Source organism: Mustelus asterias, chromosome 8, assembly GCF_964213995.1.
Source record: "Mustelus asterias chromosome 8, sMusAst1.hap1.1, whole genome shotgun sequence".
Taxonomy (NCBI): domain Eukaryota; kingdom Metazoa; phylum Chordata; class Chondrichthyes; order Carcharhiniformes; family Triakidae; genus Mustelus; species Mustelus asterias.
Window position 1 is genome coordinate 120,196,051 of NC_135808.1, and position 16,157 is coordinate 120,212,207.

The window sequence follows — 16,157 nt, forward strand, 5'->3', positions numbered from 1 at the left end:
CTCTTCTGTTACGAGAAAGGAATGGACACGTCCAATACAAGCAAAGCAGGAAAGCAAATCTACATTCCATGGTCTGGAAATGAAAGGTATTTCTCCGTAGAGAATTCAGGCTTATCTGAATTGTAAATATTTAGTCATTTTCGGCACTCGCTCTACTCTCAAGGTTTGGATTTGTCCAGAAAGTTTACTGAAAGCTCTGATCTGATCACCCACCCTCAGGCATAAGTTGGGAATGTACAGAGAGACAAGAAGAGGAGGGTAGGGAGGGGAAGCGTTCGTTATCAGGGTGTAAAACAGCTCCGGCTGGCTTGGCTCTCTGTGAAGCACCCTGAACCATTTTTCTACCCCCTGCTTTGCACCCCCACTGACTGAACATTAAACACAGGACTAAATCTCACCACTGTTCATTCAAGTGCTGTTGTTCTCACGCTGAAACCACTAAATAAACTGCCTGTTGAAGCCATTTGTTGACATATTAGACAGGGAGGGACCAGCTACTGATTTTGAAATAATACAATTAAACACTCTTGCATCAGAAAAGTTTAATTACAATTAATGCTCCGCACTCTGTCAATGTTTGTTAATTACACGGTTAGTCTGCCAAGTAATTCCAACTGGATTCTGCGTTTGACTTGTTTCAACATTGAATCAATAACAAACAGCAGAAGCAGCAGCAGGAACCATTTGCTGTCACAAGTCTTCTTGGTGGGATAGCCGATTTCAAACCTCTCCATGAATGCGGAGAGCAATCTGTGATCGGGCAACAGGAGGGAGAATCCACAGCAGGGTAAGTCCTGCCTGCTTCAAAGCCCCCCCCCCTCCCCTCACACACTCATCACAAAGAGATGGTTGAACCTGCCTCAATAACTCTCACAGAAAGGAGTCTAACAACACCAGGTTAAAGTCCAACAGGTTTATTTGGTAGCAAAATTCCATATCATCAATAACTCTCCACCAGCAGCTCAGACACATGCCAATCCTGAACTCACATTGCAGCAGAATCACAGCACAGTCATGGCGCAGAAAGAGGCCATTCGGACAGTTGTGTTTGCACTGTACCCCTGCACATTGTTTCTATTCAAATGGTCACCCAAAGCCCTTTTGAATGCCTCGATTGAACCTACCTCCCCCACACTTCCAGGCAATGCATTCCACACCCTATCCACTCGCTGAGTGAAAAAGTTTTTTCTGACGTCACATTTGCTTCTTTTGCAATCACTTTAAGTCTGTGCCCTCTCACTCTCAATCCTTTTATAAATGGGAACAGTTTCTCCCCGTCTACTCTGTCCAGCCCCCTCATAATTTTAAACACTTTTATCAAATCCCCTTTTTGCCTTCTCCTCGCCAAGGAGAACATTCCCAACCCCTCCAATCTCTCCTCATAACTGAAGTTTCTCATCCCTGACTATTCTTTTAAACTTTTCTGCTCTCTCTCCAATGCATTCACATCCTTCCTATAGTGTGGCGCCCAGAACTGTCCACAATATTCCAGCTGAAGTCTAACTAAATTCAGCATAACCTCCTTGCTTTTGAATTCTATGCCCCTATTAATAAAGTCCAGGATACTATATGTTTTATTAACTGCTCTCTCCACCAGTTCTGCTAACTTCAATGATCTATGCACATGTACACCAAGTTCCTCTGCTCCTGCACTCCTTTAAGAATTTTACCCCTTATTTAATATTGTCTCTCCGTGTTCCTCCCACTAAAATGCATCACCTCACACTCCCCTGCATTAAACTTCATCTGCCACCTATCTGCCCACGCCACCAACTTGTCTATGTCCTTTTGAAGTTCTACATTGTTCTCCTCAAAGTTTACATTACTTTCAACTTTTGTGTCATCCGCAAACTTTGAAATTGTCCCCTGCACACCAAGATCTAGATTATTAATAGATATCAGGAAAAACAAGGGTCCCAATACCAACCCCTGGGGAACACCATTACAAACCTTCCTCCAGCCTGAAAAATATCCATTGACCATTATTCTCTGCTTTCTATTATTCAGCCAATTTTGTATCCACATTGCCACTGTCACTATGACTTCTCTCCCATGTCTGTTGTGTGGCACTATATCAAATGTCTTTTGAAATTTCATATACCTCACAGCATTACCCATATTGACCTTTTCTGCTATCTCCTCAAGAAACTCCAGCAAGTTAGTTAAACATGACTTCCCCATGAGAATTCGATGCTGGCTCTTCCCAATCAACCCACATTTTTCCATGTGACCACTAACTCTATTCCAAACAATTGTTTCTCGATGCTTGCCCACCACTGATACTAAACTGACTGGTCTGTAATTGCTGGGATTATCCTTACCACCTGTTTTGAACAAGGGCATAACATTTGCAATTCTCCAGTCCTCTGGCACCTCCCCTGAGCCTAGAGGAGACTGGAAGATTATGGCCAGTGACCCTGCAATTTCCATTCTCACTTCCTTCAATATCCTTAGATGCATCTCATCGAGCTTTGTCAACTTTCAGTACCGACAGTCTGTTCAACACTTGTTCGTTATCAATTTTGAACCCTTCTAGGGGCAGAGTTTCCCTATCTGCTGTCATGGGCTGTGTAGCATCTACCTCCTTTTGTTTATGATCTGTAAAAGTGCACTGTTCTCTTTAAGTGAGTTTTGGCTTGAATGCATGTATTTGTATGTATGTGGGAGTTTCAAGTGAGTGGCATAACATTTTGGAGTAAATGTGTGAATAAATAATCCTCTTTATTTAAATCCATGAAAACTTGCTGTTGGCTATTTAAATTGACCACAATCTTTCTTTTCAAGAACAGACTGATTACAGAGAGTAAGGGAAAGGAATTGTGATTTCAGTTTTCTTACATCCCAGTGCTGCATAACAACTTATTTAAGGAGGTACATTCTTGCACTGGTGGCTGTTCAGGGAAGATCAACTAGGCAGCTTAATGGAAAGAAGGGGTGGTTTCATGAGAAAGATTGAGCCTATGTTCATTGGAGTTTAAAAGAATGAGGGATAATCTTAGTGAAACATAAAAGATTCTGAGGGGGCTTGACAGAGTAGATGTTCAAAGGCTAGTCTCCCTCGTGGGGAATCTAGAACTAAGAGGCATGGTTTCAAAGTAAGGGGTGTTCAACTTAAAATAAGGAGGAATTTCTTCTCAGAGAACCGTTTGCATTCAGAATTCTCTCCCCCAGCTGACGTGGTGGTTGGTTCATTGAATATAAGTCGAGGCTGAGTTCGACAGAGTTTTGATTGGCAAGGTAGCCAAACGTTAGGCAGGCAGAAAGTGGAGTTAAGGCCACATCAGATCAATCATGCCTTATGACTGGCAGAAGAGACTTGTTGGGCTGACTGGCCTACTCCTGCTCCCATTTCTTATGTTCTTAAGTCAGAGGAAGAAGTTAAAGTTTATTTATTAGTCACAAGTAAGGCTTACATTAACACTGCAATGAAGTTACTGTGAAATTCCTCTAGTCACCACACTCCAGCGCCTGTTCAGGTCAATGTACCTAACCAGCACATCTTTCGGACTGTGGGAGGAAACCAGAGCACCCGGAGGAAACCCACGCGGAGACCCAAGCCAGGAATCAAACCCGGGTCCCTAGTGCTGTGAGGCAGCAGTGCTAACCACTGTGCCACTGTGCCGCTGATGATGTAGCTAATGTTCCATTTAAGGTGTGCATGTGGGTGGGTGCTAAGCAACACGGATGTTGCTGTTTAGGCCGCTCACAAGTATCAATAATCACAACTTAGATTTATATAGTACCTTTAATTGAATGAAACATCCTCAGGAGCACTATAAAATAAAGCATAACATCAAGAGACATATGGAAATATTAGGTCAGGTGGCCAAAAGCTTGGTCTTGGTTTTAATGAGCATCTTAAAAGAGGAAAGTATGTGTTAAGGCAGAAAAAGTTAGAGAGGAACTCCAGAGTTTAGGGCCTAGGTTGCTGAAGGCACCATTGTTCAATCCAATGAACCCATTCCATTAGTCAATAATATCATGGTTGATCTGATATGGCCTCCACATTCCTGCCTGTCCCTATACTAAAATTGGGGATGCACAAGATTTGATTTGATTTGACTTATTATTGTCACATAAGAACAAAGAACAAAGAACAAAGAACAATACAGCACAGGAACAGGCCCTTCGGCCCTCCAAGCCCGCGCCGCTCCCCGGTCCAGGATTGAATCCTGAATCCAGGATCCCCGCCCAATTTTCCAGCCTATCTACATACCAATATCCTATCCACCGAGCTGTCCCTCACAGCTACGATGCTTTGTTCATTACAACCTATTAACTCACCCCCACCCCCCCCATTCCAGACCATGTGATCTCCAGGGAGAGGCGAAAACCCAGAGTGAAAAACCCCAGGGCCAATATGGGGAAAAAAAATCTGGGAAATTCCTCTCCGACCCCCTGAGGCGATCGAAACAAGTCCAGGAGATCACAATGGCCCTGATCGGAAAATGCTTCCCAACCCTAGTCATTTCCACTTCCACGAACACCATCTGAATTCCCTGCCCCCGAGACAGGTTCCCAACTATCCGCAGTCTCGCTCTGTACTGGCACCAGCAAGATGATCATAGAATGAAGCCTTGAAACGAGAAACAAGGAACAATTAGCCCGCGCCGCTCCCTGGTCCAAACTAGACCACTCTTTTGTATCCCTCCATTCCCACTCCGTTCATATAGCTGTCTAGATAAGTCTTAAACGTTCCCAGTGTGTCCGCCTCCACCACCTTGCCCGGCAACACATTCCAGGCCCCCACGACCCTCTGTGTGAAATATGTCCTTCTGATATCTGTGTTAAACCTCCCTCCCTTCACCTTGAACCTATGACCCCTCGTGAACGTCACCACCGACCCAGGGAAAAGCTTCCCACCGTTCACCCTATCTATGCCTTTCATAATTTTATACACCTCTATTAAGTCTCCCCTCATCCTCCGTCTTTCCAAGGAGAACAACCCCAGTTTCCCCAATCTCTCCTCATAACTAAGCCCCTCCATACCAGGCAACATCCTGGTAAACCTCCTCTGTACTCTCTCCAAAGCCTCCACGTCCTTCTGGTAGTGTGGCGACCAGAACTGGACGCAGTATTCCAAATGCGGCTGAACCAACGTTCTATACATCTGCAACATCAGACCCCAACTCTTATACTCTATGCCCCGTCCTATAAAGGCAAGCATGCCATATGCCTTCTTCACCACCTTCTCCACCTGGGACGTCACCTTCAAAGATCTGTGGACTTGCACACCCAGGTCCCTCTGCGTCTCTACACCCTTTATGGTTCTTCCATTTATCGTGTAGCTCCTCCCTACATTATTCCCACCAAAATGCATCACTTCGCATTTATCAGGATTGAACTCCATCTGCCATTTCCTTGCCCAAATTTCCAGCCTATCTATATCCTTCTGTAGCCTCTGACAATGTTCCTCACTATCTGCAAGTCCTGCCAGTTTTGTGTCATCCGCAAACTTACTGATCACCCCAGTTACTCCTTCTTCCAGATCATTTATATAAATCACAAACAGCAGAGGTCCCAATACAGAGCCCTGCGGTACACCACTAGTCACAGGCCTCCAGCCGGAAAAAGACCCTTCCACTACCACCCTCTGTCTTCTATGACCAAGCCAGTTCTCCACCCATCTAGCCACCTCCCCCTTTATCCCATGGGATCCAACCTTTTTCACTAGCCTACCATGAGGGACTTTGTCAAACGCTTTACTAAAGTCCATATAGACAACATCCACGGCCCTTCCTTCGTCAACCATTTTGGTCACTTCTTCAAAAAACACCACCAGGTTAGTGAGGCATGACCTCCCTCTCACAAAGCCATGTTGACTATCGTTAATGAGTTTATTCCTTTCTAAATGCGCATACATCCTATCTTTAAGAATCTTCTCCAACAACTTCCCCACCACGGACGTCAAGCTCACCGGCCTATAATTACCCGGGTTATCCTTCCTACCCTTCTTAAATAACGGGACCACATTGGCTATCCTCCAATCCTCTGGGACCTCACCTGTGTCCAGTGACGAGACAAAGATTTGCGTCAGAGGCCCAACGATTTCACCTCTCGTCTCCCTGAGCAGCCTTGGATAGATTCCATCAGGCCCTGGGGATTTGTCAGTCTTTATATTCTCTAACAAACCTAACACTTCCTCCTTTGTAATGGAGATTTTCTCCAACGGTTCAACACTCCCCTCCGAGACACTCCCAATCAACACATCCCTCTCCTTTGTGAATACCGACACAAAGTATTCATTTAGGATCTCCCCTACCTCTTTGGGCTCCAAGCATAAGTCCCCACTTTTGTCCCTGAGAGGTCCGATTTTTTCCCTAACAACCCTTTTGTTCCTAACGTATGAATAAAATGCCTTGGGATTCTCCTTAATCCTGTCTGCCAAGAACATTTCGTGACCCCTTTTTGCTCTTCTAATTCCCCGTTTGAGTATTTTCCTACTTTCATTGTACTCCTCCAGAGCTCCCTCCGTTTTTAGCTGCTTGGACCTAACATACGCCTCTCTTTTCTTTTTGACCAGTCCCTCAATTTCCCTGGTTATCCACGGTTCTCTAATCCTACCCTTCCTATCCTTCTTTTTTACAGGCACATGCTTGTCCTGTAGCCCTAACAACCGTTCCTTAAAAGACTGCCACATACCAGATGTGGATTTACCCTCAAACAGCCTCTCCCAATCAAGAGCTGCCAATTTCTGCCTGATCCCAATATTAGTATACAGTGAAAAGTATTGTTCCTTGCGCACTATACAGACGAAGCATACCGTTCATGGAGAAGGAAAGGAGAGAGTGCAAAATGTAGTGTTATAGTCATAACTCGGGTGTAGAGAAAGATCAACTTAATATAAGGTAGGTCCATTCAAAAGTCTAATGGCAGCAGGGAAGAAGCTGTTCTTAAGTCGGTTAGCACGTGACCTCAGACTTTTGTATATTTTTCCTGATGGAAGAAGGTGGAAAAGAGAAGGTCTGGAGTGCGTGGGGTCCTTAATTATGCTGGCTGCTTTGCCGAGGCAGCGGGAAATGTAGACAGTCAATGGACGGGAGGCTGGTTTGTGTGATGCACTGGGCTTCGTTCACGACCCTTTGTAGTTCCTTGTGGTCTTGGGCAGAGCAGGAGCCATACCAAGCTGCAATACATCTGGAAAGGATGCTTTCTATGGTGCATCTGTAAAAATTGATGAGAGTCGTAGCGGGCATACCGAATTTCCTTAGCCTCCTGAGAAAGTAGCCCAGAATTAGAGAAGCGCAGATATCTCAGAGGGTTCAGGGGCTGAAGTAGATCCCAGCGATAGGGAGGGTGAGACCATGAAGAGATTTAAAAACAAGAATGAGGGTTTTAAAATCAAGGCTTTGCTTGACTGGGAGCCAATGTAGGTCTGCAAGCACAGGAGTGATAGGGGAATGGGAGTTTTTGTGAGTTGAGACATATGGGCAGCAGAGATTTGGATGACATCAAGTTTATAGAGGGTATCATATGAAAACTAGCCAGGAGTGTGTTGGAATAGTCAATTCTAGAGAAAATAAGGGTATAAATGAGGGCCTGTGCAGCAGATATGCTGAGGCAGGAGCAGAGTCAATTGAATTTCTGGTGGTGGAAATTGGTGGTCTTAGTTGTGGCATGAATATAAATTGGGAAGCTCACCACAAGGTCAAATAAGACAAGGTAGTGAACAAAGGGGCCTAATCTCAGACTTTGCTGGGGAGAGGGATGGATTCAGTAGCTAGGGAATGGAGTTTGGAGTGGGAGACCCGGAATGGCTCCAATCTTCCCAATATTTCACTAGAGGAAGAAAAGCAGCCTGATAATTTAGCAACAATGGAGGAGTCGAGAGAGAGGGTGGTGAGGTAGAGCTGGGTCTCATATGTGTGAAAACAAACATTGTGCTTTCCAAAGCTGTTGTTGAGGTGCAGAACGTTGATAAGAAATAGGAGTGGGCCACGGATAGATTCTCGGGGACACCAGAGGTAATGACATGGGAGCACAGTAAGTAGTCTCACAACACCAGGTTAAAGTCCAACAGGTTTATTTGGTAGCACAAGCTTTCGGAGTGTTGCTCCATCATCAGGTGAGTGCAGAACAGATCCTGCACTCACCTGATGAAGGAGCAGTGCTCCAAAAGCTTGTGCTACCAAATAAACCTGTTGGACTTTAACCTGGTGTTGTGAGACTACTTACTGTGCCCACCCCAGTCCAAGGCCAGCAAAACTCCACATCATGACAATGCAGATAAGAATGGAACCAGGTGGGAAGAGTCCTAGCCAGCTGGATGGTGGAGAGGTCTTGGAATGGTCAACCATGTAGACAGGTTGAGAAGAGTGAGGAGGGAAAATTGTCAGAGTCATGTAAGATGTCATTTGTGGCTTTGATAAGAGTTTTCTTACTGTGGCAGGGCAAAAACTTGATTGGAGCGATTCACACATGGAGTGCTGGGAAAGACGGGAATGGATTTGGGAAGTTGGGGCGGCAACACACCCAAGGTCTTGGAAGAGGAAAAGGAATTTGTAGATGGAGATGTTATTTTACAAGGTTGGAGGGGTCCAGGGTTGTACCTTAGAGGAGTCTTAGAGGAGAGGGGTGATAACAACAGATTTAAAGGAGAGAGAGACAACTGCAATATCGGCTAACATGGGGGCCAGGAGGAGAGGTTGAGTGATCAAGTTTAGTGGGAATCGAATTGAGGGAGCGAGAGGTAGGTCTCGGAGACAAGATGAGCTCAGAGGGAAATTAGCGAAAGATGGGGGCGGCACGGTAGCACAGTGGTTAGCACTGCTGCTTCACAGCTCCAGGGACCTGGGTTCGATTCCCGGCTTGGGTCACTGTCTGTGTGGAGTTTGCACGTTCTCCTCGTGTCTGCGTGGGTTTCCTCCGGGTGCTCCGGTTTCCTCCCACAGTCCAAAGGTGTGTGAGTTAGGTTGATTGGCCGTGCTAAAATTGCCCCTTAGTGTCCTGCGATGTGTAGGTTAGAGGGATTAGCGGGTAGATATGGGGGTAGGGCCTGGGTGGGATTGTGGTCGGTGCAGACTCGATGGGCCAAATGGCCTCTTTCTGCACTGTAGGGTTTCTATGTGAATTCAGGGCTAGGCAGGGGGATCGTTAGAGGAAGTGTGGCAAGGCGGGCTAGCGGAATGGAGGGATACAGATGCACTGGGCCCTTGTTCCCTTGCTTAAAACAAGATGAATCTGCATGCATAACTACTGATTTCAAGGTACCACTCATTGAAATGAACAGGCCTCACACAGGAAGCAGGTTTGAGGGAATATGATCAAACTGTGCTGTACTCTGGTCAGACTGCCCCTTGGGTGTTGCATCCCGTTTAGGCTGAGTGAAGTTATTCAAAAAATCACAGGTCCTGCAGAGAAATGACACAAGGATGGTTTCTCATGTCAACGACCTGCGTTACGAGTCATTGAAACCTTGGCTTTTCTACTCAGAGGGAAGGAGTCTGTTGTGATGTGGAAACATACAGGTTAATTAACGGAATGGAGACTATAGAATATTGCTTAAACAGCAAGAGAATAAGAAGAGGACAGAAATTGAAGCTGATAAAGGATACATTTTGCACAAATGTCAATAAATTATTTTTTAAACCGAGATTAACTTCCAGGAAGAGTAGGAAAAAACATTTTTTTGCAAAGGGGGGAAAGCGGGAAAAGGTTATTGAGTTGGATGATCATAATGAATGGTGGAGTGGGCTCGAAGGGGCGAATGGGATCTTCCTGTTATTATTTTCTATGTTTAGGAGTCTCTGTGTTTAGCCTTTCACCTTGTACAGTAACTGTATTTAGGAGATGATCCGGTTTTCATACCAAATGCTGACCCAGCTTATTATTTATTGCTCCCTAAGTAACATTGGCAGGGGAGCCAGAGTGAATTGCATTTATAATCAGCAATGCATAAAGATGAAATATACACGTTTTTATATGACTGCTTCCGCACGTTAAATTTCTAAATGCGCACTGGCAGAGTAAAAGTTTTTTTTGGCAAGTTTTGTGTCTGGTCACGAAGCACAGTAACGCCTGGTGGCAAATAAAACCTCCCAAAAAAACAAAGAAGCGAGGTGTCTGAATCAGTAGCGGGGATGTCGGTCCCGTCCCGCGGCCTCCCCAAGTCTATAGCAGCTGAAACTGGGGGAGGGGGATAGAGAGTGCGACAGTATTTTAATTTGATTTGCGTTTTGTTTCCCCCCCCCGAGTCTGCCTGTTTCTCTCCCACCCCCACTACAGGAACGGGACTTGTGTCCAAAAGTGGAAGTTGACTTTCAGTTTCGAATTTGGGGGGGGGGGAAGTGTTGCGATTGTAAAAGTTTAAAGGCACGACTCCGCCGGGACTCGAACCCGGAACCTTTGAATGTCTTTACAACACAAACTAGAAGTCCAATGCGCTATCCATTGCGCCACGGAGCCACCTGTAGGAGTTGCCCTGAAGCTCTACATGAGACCAGATTGCTGGGAAGTTCCGGCTTCTTTAGAACGCGGTGTTGCAATAAAACTGTATCCTTTTCACTGTATCAACGTTCCATCCCACTTTGCAACAGCGGCGGGGAGACCCCGGCAGTCGCATTTATTTTAGGAGGTTACTTTCGATCTGTGGCTTCGGTTTATTATGATGTGGAGGTGCCGGCGTTGGACTGGGGTAAACACAGTAAGAAGTCTCACAACACCAGGTTAAAGTAGCCTTTTGCTGCCAAATTAACCTGTTGGACTTTAACCTGGTGTTGTGAAACTTCTTACTTTGATTTATTAGCCAGTGCTGGGTTGTATGAATGTGCCCGGTAGTTCATATTATAAAACCAGTAGCAATCACAGAAACCCTACAGTGCAGAAAGAGGCCATTTGGCCCATCGAGTCTGCACCGACCACAATCCCACCCAGGCCCCACCCCCACATCCCGACACACCCCACATCCCTACACATTTACCCGCCAATCCCTCTAACCTACACATCTCAGGACACTAAGGGGCAATTTTAGCATGGCCAATCAACCTAACCCTAGAAGGACTCATTAGTATCAGTGTGCTTTCTTTGAGGGGATTTTCACAGTAACTTCATTGCAGTGTTAATGTAAGCCTACTTGTGACACGAATAAATAAACTTTTAACTTTTTAACTGGGGATTTTATGGCCTCACCCGTCCCAAAACCGTAAAATCCCACCCGAGGCCAACGGACCTTTCCACGTTTCGCCCCTCGCCCGCTCCGATTCCCGAAGCGGGCAGGAAAAATAACGTTCCACAATTTTTTCCCCCCATTTTCCAAGGGTTGGGCAATAAATCTTGGCCCAACCAGCGACGCCCACATCCCATAAATTAATAAAATAACATTTATTGCCAGTAGTCTGATCCCACTCTCCCTACTTTAATGTGCCCCTATTTCTTTTAAAAATAATTCACTCTACAATGATTTGTGGCAGAAAAAGTTATATTCTAACTGACTAAAGTTATATTCTAACTGACTAAAGCCGAAAGATTTTTTAAAACCTCCTCTTTGACTCTGTAATGATATCCTAACTTTGTTTGTCTTGTTCCTGCGCCGACTGGCCTGGGGAAACAATCTCTCTATTTACCTTGTTAGAATCTTCTTAACTCTCTGTCTGGAATAATAAGATGGTTATAATTAATGAAATACTTAATAATTGTTTGTATCAATCTAATTATTATTAATCTTAATGTTATTAAGTTAATTATTCTTACATAATAATTAATTGTAATAATAATCTAACCTTCTTAGAGTTAGTGAAAAAGGCCCAAACTTAAAGTTTATTTATTAGTCACAAGTAAGGCTTACATTAACACCGCAGTTAAGTTACTGTCAAATTCCTCTAGTCGCCACACTCCGGCGCCTGTTCAGGTACACTGAGGGAGAATTTAGCATGGCCAATGCACCTAATTGGCACATCTTTCGAACTGTGGGAGGAAACCGGAGCACCCGGAGGAAACCCACGCAGACACGGGGAAAACGTGCAAACTCCACACAGACAGTGACCCAAGCCGGGAATCAAACCCAGGTTCCTGGCCCTGTGAGGCAACAGTGCTAACCATGGTGCCACTGTGCCGCCCACTTACACAGTAACAATAAAAATCCCGCTCTCCTTTGGCTAGTGATGACAAACAAAATCTGGGGAGAGAGTTTTTTATTGCAAGCGAATAAGAGTATCTTAGTGAGAGTGGATATTGCTCGGGCTAAGATGGATCCGGGTACATTCACTGGTGGAGGAGGAATAGAGAGAACATGAACATAGAACATAGAACATAGAACATTACAGCGCAGAACAGGCCCTTCGGCCCACGATGTTGCACCGACCAGTAAAAAAAAAAAAACTGTGACCCTCCAACCTAAACCAATTTCTTTTCGTCCATGAACCTATCTACGGATCTCTTAAACGCCCCCAAACTAGGCGCATTTACTACTGATGCTGGCAGGGCATTCCAATCCCTCACCACCCTCTGGGTAAAGAACCTACCCCTGACATCGGTTCTATAACTACCCCCCCTCAATTTAAAGCCATGCCCCCTCGTGCTGGATTTCTCCATCAGAGGAAAAAGGCTATCACTATCCACCCTATCTAAACCTCTAATCATCTTATATGTTTCAATAAGATCCCCTCTTAGCCGCCGCCTTTCCAGCGAAAACAATCCCAAATCCCTCAGCCTCTCCTCATAGGATCTCCCCTCCATACCAGGCAACATCCTGGTAAACCTCCTCTGCACCCTCTCCAAAGCCTCCACATCCTTCCTGTAATGTGGGGACCAGAACTGCACACAGTACTCCAAGTGCGGCCGCACCAGAGTTGTGTACAGTTGCAACATAACGCTACGACTCCTAAATTCAATCCCCCTACCAATAAACGCCAAGACACCATATGCCTTCTTAACAACCTTATCTACTTGATTCCCAACTTTCAGGGATCTATGCACACATACACCTAGATCCCTCTGCTCCTCCACACTATTCAAAGTCCTCCCGTTAGCCCTATACTCAACACATCTGTTATTCCTACCAAAGTGAATTACCTCACACTTCTCCGCATTAAACTCCATCCGCCACCTCTCGGCCCAACTTTGCAACCTGTCTAAGTCTTCCTGCAAACTACGACACCCTTCCTCACTGTCTACCACACCACCGACTTTGGTGTCATCAGCAAATTTGCTAATCCACCCAACTATACCCTCATCCAGATCATTAATAAATATTACAAACAGCAGTGGCCCCAAAACAGATCCCTGAGGTACACCACTTGTAACCGCACTCCATGATGAATATTTACTATCAACCACCACCCTCTGTTTCCTATCCGCTAGCCAATTCCTGATCCAATTTCCTAGATCACCCCCAATCCCATACATCTGCATTTTCTGCAGAAGCCTACCATGGTGAACCTTATCAAACGCCTTACTAAAATCCATATATACCACGTCCACTGCCTTGCCCCCATCCACCTCCTTGGTCACTTTCTCAAAAAACTCAATAAGGTTAGTAAGGCGTTAGTAAAACTCAATAAGGTTATGAATCATTAGGAGAAAGGGCAGAACCATTCACTGAAAGACTTGCATTTTATAATGTCTTTCCCAATGGCCGGAATTCTCCTGTCTTGTACATCCCACTACCGTCATCAGTGAGAAAGGAGAATTTGGCACTCAGCCAAATCTCCATCCACTGCAGCGGGACCGGATAATCCCAGTCGTGGATGTGGTCCTGGAATGCTGGCCAACATCTCAAGTAGTTTAGGCCCAATTAAGCACTTTCTGACATGTAGTCATTTTTGTAACGTAGGAAACACAGCAACTAAATTGTACATAATGAAGGCAAAATACCGCAGATGGTGGAAATCTGAAACAAAGACAGGAAATGCTGGGATGACTCAGCAAGTCTGGCAGCATCTGTGGGGAGAGAAACAGAGTGAAAGTTTCCAGTCCATGTGCCTCTCCATCAATTTTTTAACAGGCTTCTGTTAGGAATGGGTTAACAGACCTTCCAATTAAGTCCTAATTTGATGTCAATTGTTCAATAGAAATCACTGATATATAAAGGGGCCACAGGTGGCACTGGGTGTTGGTGGAGAATTATATGAGGAGTTGGATCAGAGAAATAAAGGTAGTTTATGAAGAAGCAGAACTTGTGTCGTTTTTACTGAACTGCAACTGGGAGACGCAAACAGCTTCCACCAATAACAATGAGATAATGGGCAGACAACAAAACAGAAAATCTCAGCAGGCCTGACAGCATGTGTGGGGAGTGAATAGAGCCAACGCTTCGAGTCCGGATGACCCTTTGTCAGAGTTGCACGGATAATCAGTTTTGGAGTGATGTTGGGTGAGGGATAAATATTAGCCAAAATGTCTGGGAAATCTCCACTACTGTTCTTCAAAATAGACATGATGTGGAAATGCCGATTTCCACTCCATCTGATGAAGGAGCGGTGCTCCGAAAGCTAGTGGCATTGTCTACCAAATAAACCTGTTGGCCTTTAACCTGACGGTGTTAGACTCCTTACTGTATTTCAAAATAGAGCCACGGGATATTTTCTGTCTGTGAGAGAGGGCAGACAGGACATCAGGTTAACATCTCTTCCAAAGGATAGCATCTCCCGCCGTGCAGCACAGGCCAGATCTCCCGCCGTGCAGCACAGGCCAGATCTCCCGCCGTGCAGCACAGGCCAGATCTCCCGCCGTGCAGCACAGGCCAGATCTCCCGCCGTGCAGCACAGGCCAGATCTCCCGCCGTGCAGCACAGGCCAGATCTCCCGCCGTGCAGCACAGGCCAGATCTCCCGCCGTGCAGCACAGGCCAGATCTCCTGCCGTGCAGCACAGGCCAGATCTCCCGCCGTGCAGCACAGGCCAGATCTCCCGCCGTGCCGCACAGACCAGACCTCCCGCCGTGCCACTCAGGCCAGATCTCCCGCCGTGCCGCACAGACCAGACCTCCCGCCGTGCAGCACAGGCCAGATCTCCCGCCGTGCAGCACAGGCCAGATCTCCCGCCGTGCAGCACAGGCCAGATCTCCCGCTGTGCAGCACAGGCCAGATCTCCCGCCGTGCAGCACAGACCAGATCTCCCGCCGTGCCGCACAGGCCAGACCTCCTGCCGTGCAGCACAGGCCAGATCTCCCGCCGTGCCGCACAGACCAGATCTCCCGCCGTGCCGCACAGACCAGATCTCCCGCCGTGCCGCACAGGCCAGATCTACCGCCGTGCCACTCAGGCCAGATCTCCCGCCGTGCCGCACAGGCCAGATCTACCGCCGTGCAGCACAGGCCAGATCTCCTGCCGTGCAGCACAGGCCAGATCTCCCGCCGTGCAGCACAGGCCAGATCTACCGCCGTGCAGCACAGGCCAGATCTCCCGCCGTGCCGCACAGGCCAGATCTCCCGCCGTGCCGCACAGACCAGACCTCCCGCCGTGCCACTCAGGCCAGATCTCCCGCCGTGCCACTCAGGCCAGATCTCCCGCCGTGCCGCACAGGCCAGATCTCCCGCCGTGCCACTCAGGCCAGATCTACCGCCGTGCAGCACAGGCCAGACCTCCTGCCGTGCCGCACAGACCAGATCTCCCGCCGTGCAGCACAGGCCAGATCTCCTGCCGTGCCGCACAGGCCAGATCTACCGCCGTGCAGCACAGGCCAGATCTACCGCCGTGCAGCACAGGCCAGACCTCCTGCCGTGCCGCACAGACCAGATCTCCCGCCGTGCAGCACAGGCCAGATCTACCGCCGTGCAGCACAGGCCAGATCTACCGCCGTGCAGCACAGGCCAGACCTCCTGCCGTGCCGCACAGACCAGATCTCCCGCCGTGCCGCACAGGCCAGATCTACCGCCGTGCAGCACAGACCAGATCTCCCGCCGTGCAGCACAGGCCAGATCTACCGCCGTGCAGCACAGGCCAGATCTCCTGCCGTGCAGCACAGGCCAGATCTCCCGCCGTGCCGCACAGACCAGATCTACCGCCGTGCAGCACAGGCCAGATCTACCGCCGTGCAGCACAGGCCAGATCTCCCGCCGTGCAGCACAGGCCAGATCTACCGCCGTGCAGCACAGGCCAGATCTCCCGCCGTGCAGCACAGGCCAGATCTACCGCCGTGCAGCACAGGCCAGATCTCCCGCCGTGCCGCACAGACCAGATCTACCGCCGTGCAGCACAGGCCAGATCTACCGCCGTGCAGCACA

General features: G+C 47.4%; 1 non-coding gene across 1 annotated transcript; it reads right to left on the reverse strand.

Moving 5' to 3' along the window:
- Positions 1-10,314: 10,314 nt before the first annotated feature.
- trnar-ucu (transfer RNA arginine (anticodon UCU)) lies at positions 10,315-10,404 on the reverse strand. Its single transcript is given in 2 exon segments — positions 10,315-10,350; positions 10,368-10,404. It is a non-coding gene; the product is annotated as a tRNA-Arg (tRNA).
- Positions 10,405-16,157: the final 5,753 nt, after the last annotated feature.